The sequence below is a fragment of the Pteropus medius genome, unplaced genomic scaffold (assembly GCF_902729225.1).
Source record: "Pteropus medius unplaced genomic scaffold, Ma_sr-lr_union100, whole genome shotgun sequence".
Taxonomy (NCBI): Eukaryota; Metazoa; Chordata; class Mammalia; order Chiroptera; family Pteropodidae; genus Pteropus; species Pteropus medius.
This window is the reverse complement of record NW_024354875.1, coordinates 30,463,044-30,480,675: the sequence shown is the minus strand read 5'-3', so window position 1 is coordinate 30,480,675 and position 17,632 is coordinate 30,463,044. Positions and strand designations below refer to the sequence as shown.

General features: G+C 34.7%; 1 pseudogene; it reads right to left on the bottom strand.

The window, feature by feature from the left end:
- Positions 1-16,091: 16,091 nt before the first annotated feature.
- LOC120597417 (uncharacterized) lies at positions 16,092-16,207 on the bottom strand (annotated as a pseudogene).
- Positions 16,208-17,632: the final 1,425 nt, after the last annotated feature.

The following is a 17,632-nucleotide window of genomic DNA, read 5'->3' as shown; positions in this document are numbered from 1 at the left end:
AGGGTCAGTCTCACCTTTCACTCTGGATGAAATCCAGGCAGGACTTTTCGGTCATTTTAGATAATAAAAAGCCCGAATGATTACATCAAGTTGCAGACAAAGTCTCTATTCAGGAAATGAAAGTGTGCAGTCTCAATTAATTACCAAAATATTGAATCTGATTTAACAGATAACTTCTCCCCTCTCATCTGGAGTCTTTGTAGGTAGGTCAACCAAAGAATGGATATTCAGTTGTTCTAGCACCATTTGTTGAACTACTCTTGCCTGCTCACTCCTTTCAAGAACACCTATTTGTATTTACCCCTAAAAGCAAAGTTAAGGGCTTGAGGTGGGGAATGTATAATGACATTAGAACCCAATGAAAGACTGTGCATAACATGGATAGTGAAGAAGCACAGTAAAGTCAAAACAAGAATAAAAACTAGTTGGTATCCTTATGTCATGGAGTCATTTCTTCTCTCTATTCTAGTCATCTCCTAATTTAAGCAATCACTTTTTTTTTATTAATGTCGAGAATTCATAAGTCCAAGGTGTCAACTTTCACCTTTCACTGAACATCTATAATGTTTGATGCCCCAGTAGTTGCTATTCTTATCTACCAAGAAGACACATCTTACAAGGAAGACATTCATATTATTTGCCAAAATATATTTTATAAACTTAAGATTTAAAAAATCTAAAATTTACAATTTGCATAACAAAATATTCTTCATTGCAAAAATTTTACTTTGTTCAATTAAGTGGCAATCAATATTGACTGAAATACATTTCTATCTTAAAACGAAATTATTGCACTCAGAAACTTTCCAACTCTAACTACTGAAAATTGATACTAAGCAAAAAGACTAAGGGCAGAAGTAATTATATTTGTATTATTCCAAGTGTTTGATCTGTTCTTTAACTCTGATCTATTCCTTAACTTCTTTGTGAAGACAATCAATGAAAGCATGTCACAAGTTCTTAAGTAGTATTTATTGCAAACTTTTAAAATGTAAAGAGCTACTAGAGGGTTTTAATGTTATTATAAAATTTTTATTTTAAAATACTGTTTACTGAAATATTGAATTTATAGAATAGTTTGGTTGAACAAAAATTTTCTTACTAAAAAAAGTTGTGAAATCTAAAAGATTTCAAGCTTATGCAAAATGAAATATTATGGTTTATGTACAAGATTTTCTATGAGATGTGTTCCTAGACATCAAACAGGATGCCTTAAGAAATGATCCTTATTTTTGTATCACAGAAAAGGAATATACTGCTCAGGCAACTGGATGAAACACAAAAATTCTCAGCTTGACTAAACTCAGCAATTAAGCATGTTATGCCATGCTTAAAAACATGTTCATTTTTATAATGTACCACATCCAAAGTAGATGTGTTTTTGCTCTGATAGATTGATTTGACATTTAGTATAAAGGTTGCCATTATGCAGAAGAAGCGAATGATGGGGACAGCAAAAGGAAAGATGTGCAAGAAAGGAAGGTTATGTACTCATCACCTCATGTCTTCCTATCTCAAGATACCTGGTTCTCTTTGTAATAGCTGCAGCCCCTGTGTTTTGATGCTACTAGTAATGGGAGGAATCAGTTCTCTCCTCATCCTAGTGTTAATAGCCCCACCGACCTTCAATATGGTCATATTGAAAACAAACCAATGACTCCTAACTGAATCACTCTAGTTCCATTCACCATACTTCAGTGTTCTCTTCCCTGACCTTTAAAAAGATGAATTATCTTTATAATTATCCTTATCATTATCATTATGAAGTCAGATTACCCCAGAATTCTAAAATTACATCTCACTATTTACAAGAGGCCAGGAATTCTGAACTATTGAACTCTCAATTCCCAGTATGTACCTTTGCTTCTTTTTATGTGGTTCTCTTCCTGAATACACCCTCCTCTCCAATCTAAACCTGTCAGACTATTGATTTATACTCCTAAATTCATATTTATATTACCCTAACTTCCACTAAAAAATGGGCATGCCTTTTCAATATATATTGATTATCATTGACAAAATGATAGTTCGGTGGCAGCTTCCCTACAAAAACTAAGTACAGTCATTTGTATTCATATCATTGTACAATTGTATTACACACATTGCATGCATGACCTTGATCTCAGTTGATCTAAGTTGATCATAATTCCTGTGTATCTCTGTATAAAAAAGAACAAGAAAAATGTCTATAATTATTTATATTTCATTATTAATCATTTTTATAAAACATTTTACATTTTTAACTTACACCTCCAAAATAGACCTATTATGGTATCCAAAGTTATTTTAATAGCATCCCATTAATAGCACGTAGTAACACATTTGGAAGGTTATTATTTTGTTTTACAGCATTATTTGTACACTCAAATTGAGCTTCAGTGCTCAATGGGCTGACAAAATTGCACCTTCTCACAGCATTAAATATAAACATTATGAATGAAATGGATTTAATCGTTATTGTTCTTTCATGCAAATCCAAAACACAAAACAATCTGATGATGTTGGAACTATTTACAGAACATTAACCATTAGGTTAAATTTTAAAGATTAAAGAGGTTATAGAAAGAAGAAAAAATTATTGTCTATTTCTTAGAATTTCTATTATCTACTGTATATACCATAACTAGTAAAGCTTAGAAAATCCATTTTGTAAGCTATAATATTTTCTATACTAATAAAAAATGTAAGCAGTATGAAAAATGCTTTTTAGATGGCCGTCAGTTTATCTATCTTTAAGATATTCCTATTGTGAGGGGAGAGGAATTAAGAGGGAGAGAAGTGAGAAGCCTGGAGGGAAGCAAATGCAGAAATTGCAGTTTCAACATAATGGCAGAAGGGCATCTGAATGTTATGGACAACTAATTCTGGATTTTAAGTTATCTATAAAACTGTGATAAATTCCATTTGTCTCACAATACTTTAAGTTAAAACGCAAAGGCTTTATGTGAATATCTTCTCTCCTCTCTCGTCTCATAGAAACCAGAAAGAGATGCTAAATATCATGGCTCAGAACAGGGAAAGGGAGTTTGTGATGATGGGGCCATCCATAATCTGAACCAATTAATTCAGAGGAAGTCAAAGCTTGGATCTATAGGTAAGTATGGGAAGATAAAGCCTCTGGGATATCACAGACATATTGGTGACATTGGATATTGCCCAGAATGTGTACTGAATGTTTTAGCCAATCTAATTTCATTGCTAGAGTCAAGGTGATACTGTTGATATCTAAGATTCATATAGAAATATTTCACATATTTTCATCTGTGAAAATAATGGTATCTTGAAGATTCAATGAAGATGTAGAATATTCTTTCCCTTTCTTATAGTCATCAATAGATATAGATAATGTCTGATCTATATCAATACTTTATCCTGGATTTACCACAGAGGCCTGTGCTGTAGACAGGCACTGACAGGCACCTGCCACCTAACAATGCCTTAAGAGTTGAGAAACAAGAATTTGAATTTAAGGGTAGCATTAAATTATATTAGTGTGAATAAAGTATTTTGAAAGTAAATGAAAGTAGAAAATGACTAACTAGAAAAGATTTTCCAAAGATGCTTTGCAAGAGGACTTCTTTATATTTGGGAGATCAGAGGTCCAGTTGCAAGTTCCTCCCTAGAGTTCTCTTTGTCTCTTTTAGACTATTTTTTCCCTTTTTTTAAATTAATAAAAATTTAAAAAGTGATTGCACAAAATTTTAAAGCAATACAGAATCATATAGAATAAATTATGAAAGTACTTCTTCATCTGCCCCTTTTCTTCCAATAACACTTTATTCTCCAGAAGTAACCATTGTTAACAGTTTGATTTGGTTCCTCTCAAACCTCTTCTATATATTCTATATCTTGAATATACCCCCATACACATGCATATCCCAGAAGTAACCATTGTTAAGAGTTTGATCTGGTTCCTTTAAAACCTCTTCTATATATTCTTGAATTTACCCCCATACACATGCATATCCGTAAACTGAGGCAAATGCGTAAAGAAATAAAAGGGAGTTTGATATATATGTAGTTCTACAGTGTAGGCATCACATGAGAGGTACATGATATCAACATGACTTATTACTGATAATGTCAATCTGATCACTTTGTTAAGGTGGTTTCTGCCCCAGGTTTCTCCACAATAAAGTTACTATTTTTCTCTTTCCATACTCTATTCTTTGGAAGTGAGTCACTAAGTCTAACTCACACTTAGCGGGAGGAGAATTAAGCTCTATATCCTGGAGGGGGAAATATCTACATACATTATTTGGAATTCTGTAAGAGAATTCCCTTCTCTTCCGTTTATTTATTTATTTATTCAATCATCTATTTATGTCAGTATGAGCTCCTGGATGCTTAATTTATTCTTTGGGTTATAATTCAATACTATAGTGATTTATATTATAGTGATTTGTTGCTCAAATTAAAAATCACTATTATGAATCACTTATTTATGCAAACTCATGAACATTTAATTTAATTTAACCTTTGGATTATAATCCAATACTATAGTGCTAAGCACTGTTCTAAGTGCTTTAGGTATTAACTTATTTGAACCTTACAACCTCCTTGTAAGGTAGGTATTACACCTCTGCAGAGGTGACGTGAAGCACAGAGAGGTAAAGGAACTTGCCCAGACTCACTCAGGTAGTGTCCTGTAGAATTCAAGACTCAAACCCTGAAGCTTGGCTCCTGATTCTATGCTTTCATCCATTACTCAACACTTCTACATACTAGGGATGCAATCTCCCATGGGTACGTTATAGAATCTCACTGAGACTCATTTTCTTATTTTAATAGTACTTATTTTGAAGGACTGGTGGGAGCAAAATGGTTGTTACAATGCCTGGCACAGTTTCTCTGTCGAGGTTATTCTCCACTACCAGGCGGGTGATTGTCAGCTCATTCTACCCTGCGGCCCTGGATGGAGAACTTGGATGTTTATTTAATGATTAATTAAGAGAGACTAACAGAGCCTCGTAGTTATTTTTTCTTGTCTTCTACTTCAGAATATAAGATAATAGATATGAGTAGTGTACCCAAACAGACTCTACATTCTCTCAGACCATACTTAAAAAGTAATGATTTCAGAAGATGATTAATTTCAGTCACTTTTGTCTTGAGTGTAACCAACTTCACATCAAGTTGGCTGTATTGTTTAGTTACATTAAGAAGTTCCCCTGAGGGAGTCCATGATGTATATTATAAAGATTTATCGATTTATACATGGAGCACTATTCTGGAAGCAGAAATCGATCCAATCAAGCTATGGTAGTTGGTGTAGAGATTAAAGAATTGCTTCCCTTTGCCATTTAAAAACAGTTCATGTGTTATGACTCCATTTATATGAAATGTCCAGAATAAATGAATTAGATAGGGCAATGATTGCATAGCTCTCTGAATATGCTAAAAACCACTGACTTGTATACTTTAAACTGGAGAATTTTTATGGTATATGAATATCTCAAAAGTGCTATTACAAGACAGAAGCATTCATGTGAATGTTGTTGGCTTTTTCTCTTGTGCCTTCAGTGGTGCCCAGAAGGAGGAAGCAATGGGCCAGGTCAATATTTTACAGATGACTGTTTGCTGCTCACCTTACTGTGATGGATGGATATTACCTCAGGCAGCACTATTGGATGTAGGATTATTATGTCATTGTTTGAGTCCCATAACTACAAGAAGCTGTTTGGGGTGACCAAGTTCTCTGTAGGGATCTCGAACCTAATCCCTGTTTGATTACTACTCTAAGCAGAGGCATAACTGTCCCAGACTATTATGAGAGTGACCAGATCAATCCTTTTGGCTCACTGCTATATGCACCATGTTTATCACATAGCAGATATTCAATAAATCTTTAACGAATGAGTAAGTGAGTAATTGAGACTTCCCCATGGATACTCTGGCTTGGAATAAAATCTCTCAAACCAATTTTAATTTTTTGCACCTGGGATAACTGCACAGTACTCCAAAATATGATGTTTCTGCAATATTTTTAAAACATGCAAATGCAATGAATTACATTACTATTACATTTGTAAAAAAAAGAAGCCATTGGGATACAAAAGTAATCCCCTCCCTTACCCCCTTCCTCATCACACAGGCACTACTTAGTGTTTTTAAATTAAGGAGGTGTAGGGTTGGGGTGAAATTGGGGGTGGGTGGAGTCTGTTTAAGCTATTTCTCTAGAACAATAGTGACACCCTGTGGCAAATTCTTATACTAGACTATATTAAACAGGGTATGGATTCCCTACTTGAAGGCAAAAATATTATTAACCATTAATTGGACTTAAGATTAAGTGAGAATTTGTCGAGTGCATACTATGTACCAGAGCTATGCTAGTGCTTTCATAGATATTATTTATATTTTATATTTCTCCCAAATGACCAGATGCTAAGTTATTTCTGTATGTATGCCATAGAGCAGCTATGGCATCCAGAACACCTAAAATTGTGTGCAAAATGTATGTATGTGTGTTTCCAGGGAAATGGGCCCTTAGCTTTTGTAACATGCTCCCATGAGTTCTGTGCTCCCATAACACTTGACATTGCTACCTTAGAGCATGTTTCTATTATGATATACTTTGCTCTGGTAGTTGCCATTTCTTCTGGCAAATCCTTGTTCACCCTAGGTTAAAGAAAAACTTTGAAAGACTTCAAAGAAAAAAGGAGAGAAAGTAAAGACAAAAAGTCAAGACGAATAGGGTTAGATAGCATTGCAAAGCTGTACAGTGGAAAGAGCATTGGACCATAAGTCAGTACCAACTCCATTACTTCTGCCCATCTGAGCTTAAGTTAGTGAATCTTTGAGTCTTGGTTTTCTCATCTGCAAAATGGAGATACTAATATCAAAGAACTATTATAAGACTCAGTGATGGTAATGAGTTTTTAGATACAACCGAAAGTACAATCCATGACAGAAAAAAAGTGACAAGTTGGACTTTATTAAAATTAAAAATGTCTACTGTGCAAAAGAGACTTAAGAAAATGAAAAGACAAGCCACAGACTGAAACAGTATTTGTAAAACGCGTGTCTGGTAAAGGACTTGTATTCAAAATATTCAGAAAATCCATTGAGAATACTTATGCTTATAAGTTTAAAAATGATAATGTATTATTCAAACAAATTTTTATAGTACTTATATCTTTTCTTGATTACAAAATAATACATAACACCATAGAAAACATAAAAATGAGAGAAAAAGATAAAAATATCCAGTTCATTCCATAGCTCAGCAATAATAATTGTGAAATTCTGACATATTTCTTTCCTTTTTGCTAAACATACATAAATATGCACTTGAGACTTCATTAGTTAACTCGTGTTTAAAGTTATCCTATTTCAAATTAAAAAAAAAATAATAAAGTTATCCTATTTTTTAAATCTCAGGGGGTATTCTACCAAGAAGAAGGACCCCCTTTCCAACACTGATATGTAGAATGTCAAATCCTGGTCTATAAAGTGACATCAGGCAAGCCCTGAAGCCACATCTGGGTCAGGGTTGGGTAGAGAAGGCAAATACACTCCTCTGGAGTGTACAAGTTGGCTTCTCCTGCCTCTGAGAAGCTCTTGTTTGTGTTTGGGTATGTGAACATGTATAACTGAGAGTGAGTGAGCGTGCACATACACAGGAAAGGAAGAAGACTGAGAGTTCAGAGTTGAGACTTAGTCATTGCATTGCTGGCGGCCCACTGGCCAGAATGGCCTCAGGAAGCTATTGTCCAGGGCTTTTGTCTTATCTTTGGAACATTTTTATTGAAGCTCGACATAAATACAGAAAAGTGTGCCAATCATAAGTAAACAACTAGAATTTTCAATCTGAGTGTACCTAGATCAAGAAATTTTACCAGCACCCAGAACTCCCTTCTGTGCTCCTTTCCAGAGATTACCTGCCCCAATGAATGACTTGACTTTTAACACCATGGATTATATTTGCCTGCCAAAAGATTTATCTTTCCATAATGGACTTGTAAAGGGAACTATTGTACCTTCATGAGCATTCTGAAAAGAGTAAAGTTGCAGCTGTCGTAAGTAATTTGGAACCATAGTTCTACCGAGGAAATGAGGCCTGTGGACCCTGATGAGGAAAGGCATCAGTACAGCCTTTGGGTATCACAACTTCTCTTTCTTGGAGTCATTGGGATGGCACATGACCTCTGATTGAAATCCTGTGTAACCCAGGCCTCATCTACTGCACTTTAAATCTTGCCTTTCTCACTTTAATATACCAATACTGATCAGTTGTCCTGATTCGCATGCTGCCAGGCAGAATTAATCTCCATAGTCTGCTCCTTGTCCCAATCCTTGTCTCCTTGATGTCTGTTAAGGCTGCTGCCTGGCTTGATCCTACCCACTATGACCTTAACTAGGCACCCTTGCTCCTAATGTAGTCAGACTTCTGAAAGATCTCAGCCTAGATAATTCATACTGAGAAAACCTGACAGTAAAATATAAGAAATAAGATTCAAAGAATTGAAAAGGATAGGAAAGAATAGGTGTATTTCTTTTTGCCTTTTGGTAATCTTTAAAAGCTTCCTAGTTTCCTCGTCTAGACTAGAGCAAAGACCAAATCAGGGAAGTTAAAATAGGTCTCAGACCTCTAGATCAGGGTAAAAATTTCCCTATATATTCTTGTTAGAAGTTATCTATCTATTGTCTGCACAATTTTAATTTTTTTTCACATGTTCTGCACATCTCCCCTGTTGCTGGTTAGAAATCATTAAAACAGCCTAGAAGGCAGTTTTGAGACCACCAATGTTAAGAGGAATCCATGAGGATTTTGTAGTCACTTTGGGTATAAGATACAATCTAATAAATTGTAGGCAGTTGGAGATACACGCAAGGTGAAGGTGATTTATAACATCCTTTATAATTTAGAATATAGGAGGTGGAGTTGGAAGAGACCTTAGAGGTTAAAGAGATTAATCTCCTACTCAGTGAGGTAATCTCTTTGAAGATAACCTTGATAGATGGTTTTTTAACATCTGCTTAAATATTTTCAATAATTTCCATTGATGAGAACCTTGCTACTTTTATAGGCAGGCCATTTTATTTATTCCCAGATTGAATTATCAAAAAGCTTTTCTTTATTATGAGTTGAGGTCTACCTTCTTATAACTACTTCCCAGGGAACCCAATTCTTTCATCAGGAGTAGTAATACACAGTAAGACTTAGTAAACTTTTGGACAGTTTTTCTAATATAGTAAGAGCTACCATGTCACTCCTTCTCATCTCCAGGTGAAATATCTCGAATCTTTTCACCATCCCTTAACCCTCCTTGTCTCCTTCCTCTAGACAGTGTTGATTTTTTTTCAGTGTCCCAAATAGAACACCAGACATCTACAGTATTTTAATTTGGGTGAAGTCCAGTTATCAGTTTTTTATAGGTTGGGTGTTTAGTGTCATGTCCAAGAACTCTAACCCCAGGCCATGAACTTCTTTTTATATTTTTTCTTTTAACATTTTATAGTTTCGTGTTTTACATTTAGATCTACAACTCATTTTGATTTAATTTTTGTATATAATATTTTTTTTGCACATGGCTGTCCAGTTGTGTCAACACCATTTGTTGAAAAAACTCTCCTTTCTCCATTGAAATGCTTTTGCATCTTTCTCAAAATTAATATATATTTGATTTTTATTTTTGAACTCTATTTTGTTCTATTTCTTTTTTTAATTTTTTTAAAGTACAATGGTGTTATTTATTAGTTTTTTTCCCATTTTTTACAGCTTTATTGAAATATAATAGATGATTAGTTGTTTATATTTACAGTGTACAATTCAATGAGTTTTCAATTATAGATGGCATGCAATAATATATTAGTTTCAGTTGTATAGCATAGTGATTAGAGATCTATGTAACTCAAAAGGTGATGACCCCACTAAATCTAGTACCCTTCTTCCCCCTTACATATTTATTACGATATTATTGACTATATACTTTATAGTTCTATAACTATTTTGTAACTATCCATTTGTACTTCTTAATAATCTCTTTGCCCTTTTCCACCAACCCTTCCAACCCCCTGTCTGGTAGCCCTCAAAATATTCTCTATATCTATGAGTTTGTTTCCGTTTTTGTTGTTGTTGTTGTTTATTTTGTTCTTTAGATTCCACATGTACGTGAAATCATGAGGCATTTGTCTTTCTCTATCTGACTTATTCCATTCAGCATAATACCCTCTAGGTCCATCATACAATATCTTTTTCCATTCCCTTTTAGTCTGTGTGTGTCTTTTAATCTGAAGTGAGTCTCTCATAGACAACATGTGTGAGGGTCATGTTTTCTTATCTATTCAGCCACCCTATCATTTGATTGGAGCTCTTAATTCTTTTTCATGTGAGGTACTTGTTGATAGATATGTAGTTTTTGCCATTCTTTATTCATGATTTTGATACATATTTTTCCTTTTTCTCAAAAAAGTCCCTCCAACATTTCCTTTAACACTGGCTTGGTGATGAACTCCTTTAGCTTTTTCTTGTCTGGGAAGCTCTTTACCTGTCCTTCGATTCAAAATGATAACTTTGTGAGATAAAGTAATATTGGTTATAGATCCTGGGTTTTTATCACTTTGAATATTTTGTGCCAAGCCCTTCTGTCTTGCAGTTTCTTTTGAGAAATCAGCTGCCAGTCTTATGGGAGCTCCCTCGTAGATAGCTAATTACTTTTCTCTTGCTGCTTGTAAGATTCTCTCTTTGTATTTAATTATGATATTTTTTGATGTGGGCTCCTTTGGGTTAATTATTTTGGGACTCTCTGAGCTTCCTGGGGTTGTATGTCTATGTAACTTCACCAGGTTATGGAAGTTTTCAGTCATTATTTCTTAAAATAGGTTTTCAACTTCTTGATTTCTCTTTTCTCTTTCTGGTACCCCTATAATGCTAATGTTGTTACATTTGATGTTGTCCTATAGGCTCCTTAAAATATCTTCATTTTTTTGGATTGTTTTTTCTCTTTACTATTCTGATTGGGTGTCCTCCACTACCCCATACTCTGTATTGGTGATTCAATCCTCCACTTCATCCACTCTGATGATTCCCTCCAATATACAATTCATCTCAGATATTATATTCTTCATTTCTGACTGGTTCCCTTTTATAATTTCCATCTCCATTTTTATGTTTTTTAATCTCTTTGTTAAAGTTATCACTGAATTCATCTACACGTCCCTAGGTTCTTTGAGCATCTTTATAACCAGTGTTTTGAACTCTGCATCTATCTGGTGGATTGCTTGACTCCATTTTTGCTGGAGCTGTGTTCTGTTCTCTCATATGGGACATGCTTCTTTGTCTCCCCATTTTGGCTGACTTTCTTCTATGTCTGTTTCAATGTGCTAAGCAAAGCTCCTAAGTCTTCTGGTCTTATTAGTGTGACTTTGTGTAGTTGGTATCCAGTGACACAGTCCTGAGAGGGATCCAGCTGCAGGCCAAGTTTAGCCCCGGCTTGTGCCTCTCTGGGGCAACCTGGTAAGATTCACCGAGCAATTCATAGATGCTGTACATATAATTGCCTCAGGAGGCCACACCAGAAACTGAGGCCAGGTGCCACCAGTGTAGGACTTGGAGCAGCTCAACAAGGGGCATAGGGCGCACCAAGGATACCACTGGATGTCTGTTCTATTTTTTGCCAGTAATACTTTCTCTTGATTTATCGTAGTTTTGTAGTAAATCTTAAAGTAGGGTAGTGTCATTCTTCCAACTTAATATTTCTTTTTCAAAATTGTTGTAGCTGTTCTAGTTTCTTTGCTTTTCCATATAAATATTAGAATCAGATTGGCTATATCTATGAAAAATCTTATTGGGATTATTATTGGAATGCATTAAACCTATAGATCAATTAACATCTTTACTATATTGATCTTCCAATTCTTGAACATAATATGTCTCTCCAAATATTTAGGTCTATTTAAAAGTTATTATTTTGAGGTTAACAGCATACAGTTTATATAAAACTTTTGTTTTATCTCTAGATATTTCATTTTTTGGAGTTATTTTAAGTGGTATTGTATTTTAAATTTTAGTATTGCTTATTGCTATTATATGAAAATATGATTCATTTTGTGTGTTGCCCTTATGGCCTGTGATCTTACTAAATTCATTTATTAGATCTAGGAATCTTTTTGTAGATCGTATGGGTTTTCTACACATTGTCTGTGAAAAAGTTTTATTTCTTCCTTCCAATCTGTATGCATTTTATTTTATTTTTTTTCTTATTTTATTTCACTGGCTAAGAGTTCTAGTATGATGTTGAATTAGAGTTGTGAGAGTGGGTATGCTTGCCATGTTCCTAACCTTAAAAGGAAAGCATTCAGTCTTTCATCAGTAAGATGTTAGCTGCAGATTCTTTTGAGGATGGCTTTTAGCAGATTGAGAAAGAGCTCATCTATTCTTACTGTCTTGACAGTTTTTATCTAAGATGGATGTATCAAATCTTTTTATGCATCAGTTGAGATGATTATGTGTTTTTTTTCCTTTAGGATATTAATAGTGGATTATATTGATTGATTTTTAAAATAAAGAATGAGCGTTGCTTTTCCCAGGAGAAATCCCACCTAGTCGTGTTATGTTTTTGTTTTTTATGCTGCCTGATTAGATTTTGTAATATTCTATTGAGGATTTTTACATCTTTGTTCATAAAGGTTATCGGTTTATAGTTTTCTTGTACTGTTTTTGTCTGTTTTGGTCATCAGGATAATACTGGCTTCATAAAATTAGTCGAGAAGTGTTTCTCCTCTTTTATTTTCTGGAAGAGATTGTATAGAGTTGGTATAATATCTTCTTTAAATGTTTGGTAGAATTCACCAGTGAAACCATACAGATCTGGAAATCTCTTTTTGGAAGAATTTTCAAGTATAGGTTCAATTTCTTCAATAGTTATGGATAATTCAGGTTATCTTGTTTATGGTGGGTGAATTCGGTATTTTGAGATTTTTAAGGAATTAGTTCACTTCATGTTAGTTTTTTTATTTATGTTTGTAGTACTACTTTATTATTCTTTAATAACTGTAGAGTCTATAATTACATCTTTTTTTTCTGGTGTTTATAATATGTGTTTTTTCTCCCTTTTTGTTTGTTAGTCTTACTAGTGGGTTTTCAATTTTATCGATCTTTTCAAAGAACTACCTTTTGGGTTTATTTTCTCTAGTGGCTCCCCAACTCACTCCCCACTTTTTTGGTTTGATTCATTTCAATTTCACTGATTTCTGCTTTTATCTTTATTAATTTCTTTTTGTGCTTTTAGTTTATTTTACTCTTCTTTTTTTAGTTTTTTTTTTAAGATGGAAGCTTAGCTTATCGATCTGAGACCTTTCTTCTTTCCTAATACAAGTATGTAATGATATAATTACCTTATAAGCACTGCTTATTCTGTATATCAAAACTTTTTATATGTTTTATTTTTATTTCTATTCAATTCAAAATATTTTCTGATTTCCTTCGAGACTTCCTTTTTAATTCATGGATTATTTAGAAATATGTTGTTTAATTTCCAAGTGTTTGAAATTTTTTTTTCTTGCTGTCATTGACTTTTGGTTTGATTCCTTTATGGTAGAGAACTTTGTATGGCTTTAGTTCTTTTACATTTGACAAGTTTTATTTTATAAAATAGTACATATTCTTTCTTGATTAGTATTTTATGTGCATTTGAAAAGAAGGCAGCATGTTGTGGTTGGGTGAAATGTTTTGTATATGTCAATTAGATCCAGTTTTTTGATGGTGTTGTTTAGTTCTATATCATAGCTGATTTTCTGCCTAGTTCTTTTGATTACTGAAAGAAGAGAGTTGAAGTTTCCAACTGTGATTGTGGATTTATTCATTTTTCCTTCCAGTTTTGTCAGATATTTTTTCATGTATTTTAAAACTTTTCATTAGGTGTATACTCACTTGTTATGTGTTCATGATGAATGAACCCTTTTTTCTTTATGCTATGTCCCTTTATATTTCTGATAATTGTCTTAGTTCTGAACTACTTTGCTATTAAATAGCCACTAAAACCTACTTCTTTTAAAATTAGTGCTTTCATGGTTTATCTTTTATCATCGTTTTATTTTTAACCTACCTATATCTTATATTTGAACTGATTGTCTTGTAGACAGACTGTATGTAGTTGGGTATTGTTTTGCATTCATTCTGACAGAGAAGGAAGACATTACATAATGAAAAAGAGGTCTGTTCACCAAGAACACATAACAATTTTAAGGGGTACATGGCAAATAACAAAGTGTTAAAATACATTAAGCAAAAACGAACAAAACTGGTAAGAGCAATAGACAGATTTACAATGATCGTTGGAAACTTGAACCTTCCTCTCTCATTAATCAATAGAACAAATAACCAACATTTCATAAACTTTGAGTACCCAGTAGGGTCAGGCTGTAGTTTCTCACCAGCCCACTGTGGGTTGTGGTTCCAATGTCAGCTCAGTTTTTAAAGCCTTTTTAGTGCTACTTGTATCTTTCGTGTCTTTGCCATCCAATGGCCAGCAGAGGAGCTGAGCAGTAGTTTATTTATATTTCAGTTCTCAAAGTCTGTGGTATGCCATTGAGGGCCAGATCCATGCATATGCCACTCAGAGATGAGCCTAGGAGTCCATAAACTACTTTATTTGGTTGCTTTTCCTAGCTCCTCCCTTTCTATGATCTCTCCACAATTTTCTGGTCCTCTGGGGCTAACCTTTTTGGCCCTCTAGCCAAAAAGTTGTTTTTAATTATCTAGGTCTGCATCATACTTCCTATGATTATGTGTGTGTTCAGGATTAAGTGGTGGGAAAACAGAGAGAGGAAAAAAAACACAGGAATTTATGCTACTTTTTGAGACCACACTTGATAGGAGAGTAAGGTTTGGTACCTCAGAATTTCAGGTACCTGCAGCCTCTACTGCCACCACTGTCATTGCTGCCACTGTTGCCATGGGATTGTCTGGGTTCTGGGTCATAATAGAACAGTGAACAAAGAAAAAAGATGAATTTCTTTTCTCTTGCAGAACTTTATGAATCTCCTTGAGTCAAAACTAGAGGGCTTCTCTGGAGCACTCTCTGTGCACCTCTAGGTGCTCACTCCTGAGTTTCAGGCTGCCTTAAGTCCAGGCCAGAGATACTGGAGAGAACAAAAGGGGAAACTCAGTATTGGTTTGGTGATACTTCCAATTCTGGTCTTCTTTCCAAATCTTCCTGTTATCATTTACTTTCAGTGTTCTCAGATGGGTGGTCCATGTATTCTATCTAGGTTTTATAGCTGTGTGACTCAAGTGGGTGATGATCTTGGTGAGTGTCATATCTTTTTAAAAAGTAAATTATTTCATGCTAAGAACCCTCCTATCCTTCATTCGTGCATTTAGCGATATTAAATTTTGTCATATTGATATTGACCTATGTCTTTTTCATCCATTGTATTTCATCTATTCATTGTTTTAATGAATACAATTGCAATAATAATTCCTTGTTTAACATAACTTCAAATAAGTCATTGACTAAAACATTGGCTAGACTAAGACTAACAAAAGAACCTTGTAAGAATGTTATAAAAGACCTATAAGTTTATTCATTCATTCATCATGTTTTATTAAGTGCTTTCTATATGCCAGATACTTTCTAATGCCCTGGAGAGATGGAGGTAAAATAAAATCTGTTGACAGGAATCCAGAAAACAATGTGCTTTGGGTATTCCTCTTCAATCTTCAGTGAATGCACTTAACTTTACTAAATCAACATATTTTTTTAGCCTGGGTCAGGCTCCGTGATGCGTAGAGAAGACATAGAAGTGAACAAGTCTATGACATTCCTGTCATCATAAAGTTGTCAGTCTTATCTGTACTACCATATTGTCGTTGGTTTACCCATTTTGCCCACCAGGCTTTCAGGAAAGACTTTGTCATGTGACTTTCTGAAATCCCTAACTTAAATCAGTGATCTATCCCTGATCCACCAATGTAGACATCCTATCAGGAAAGAAAAAAGGAAAAGAGGTTTATTTGTGAAAATTGCTCTGAGTTATTTTGTTTCTTTTCTAAGTGCTAACAAACACTACGTTTAAGCTAGGTTATATTTTCTAGAGCCTGATATCAGCTAATCGACAGAATTTATTTATTTATTTATTATTTATGCCTACAGCACCTGGTCATCCTAGGTGGTCTCCCATCCAAGTACTAACCAGGCCCAACCCTGCTTAGCTTCTGAGATCAGACATTGGGCTTGTTCAGGGTGGCATGGCCGTAGACCACAGACTGTGGCTCCACTGGGGCACGAACCCAGGACCTTCTGCATGTAAAGCAGACGTGCTAACCGCTACACTATGGAACCACGTCTATAATCGACAGAATTTAGAATCCATTTTTTCTCCTTTCAGAAAATCAAGATATTTGTTGATCTTTAATTTTAACTATTCTCTGCCAACTTAAACTTCATCCAACTCGTTTTCTCTTTTGATGGATCCCCCTCTGTCTTCTGTTGTCCATGTCCTCTCTGTTATTAGACTTTAGCTCCTCCTCTTCCTTTGGTTATAGTTTCACTTACCTCTCTTAGAAGCTTCTCTAGAGGGAGAAAGTGGACAATCACAGTCAGAGCAATTGATCTTTAGTGAGTGTGGAGGTAAGAGAGAACCATGGTTGATATTTATTAGTTGTATGCACACTCTTGGTTTGACTGTGTTTCAAGACTAGGAAAGTGGATGCATATGGAACTGTTAGCAGAAAGGATTTTTTTTTTTCAGGACACAAATTGATTTGAACAGAAATTATTTAAATTTTTGAAATATGATAGCACCTGTTCCTATTATGGGCACTTTCTCAGTGCTCCTGAAATCCAGGTGAAACTCTAATATGGAAAAGTAATAACTGTTCAAGCCAAAAGCTCCTCTTTTCTCTCTTATAATGATAGCATGGTAATCTCCATGCAATGAGACTTGATTAATACCTTCTCCTGTTGGATTTAAATGTCAGCAATTTCAAAAGGTCTGCTAAATCTTATGATACAGCCATTTTTCCATGACAGATATAACTATTACCTTACTACAAGATACTTTAGAACAGCACAACAGCAATAAGAATAGCATCAGCAACAAAACTCAGTCTCTTGCAAAATCCTAATTCCACATTTAAGCTGCGCAAACTCAATACTTCCAAATAATTGCCTTACACTGTCCTCCCTTTTTCTCTCATTTCACAATATAGGACTTTCCCACTAAAATCAATCACTCTTTGTCTCAGCTCATATTTTCCTATGTACAGGAATTAGAATGGTTCTGGACATTTAATTAGCCATGAATCCCTCTCTAAAACATAGAACATGTCAGCCTGCTTTTGTAAACCCCCGATGTTCCATTTTGCCTCAGTGCCTTTTTTATAAACCTAATTGTGTTAATGCACTGGCATATTTATTGCTCACCTTTTCACCTTTTATTCTGATTCCTGGCTGCCCATGGGGTCCTTTCAATCGATCAAAACCACAGTCCCCTTGTATAAGAAAGGTCACATTTACTCTAACAATGGGAACCCACAGCCATATGTTGCTTCGTCATGAGTCACCAAGGGGCACATCAAAGCAAAGACTGAGACTTGCATGGATCCCTCTTGAGTTTTTACTTTCTCAGTTCAGACACAGAGGCAAAGGAATGATTTAAAAAAAAAAAAAACTTGACTGCTGCC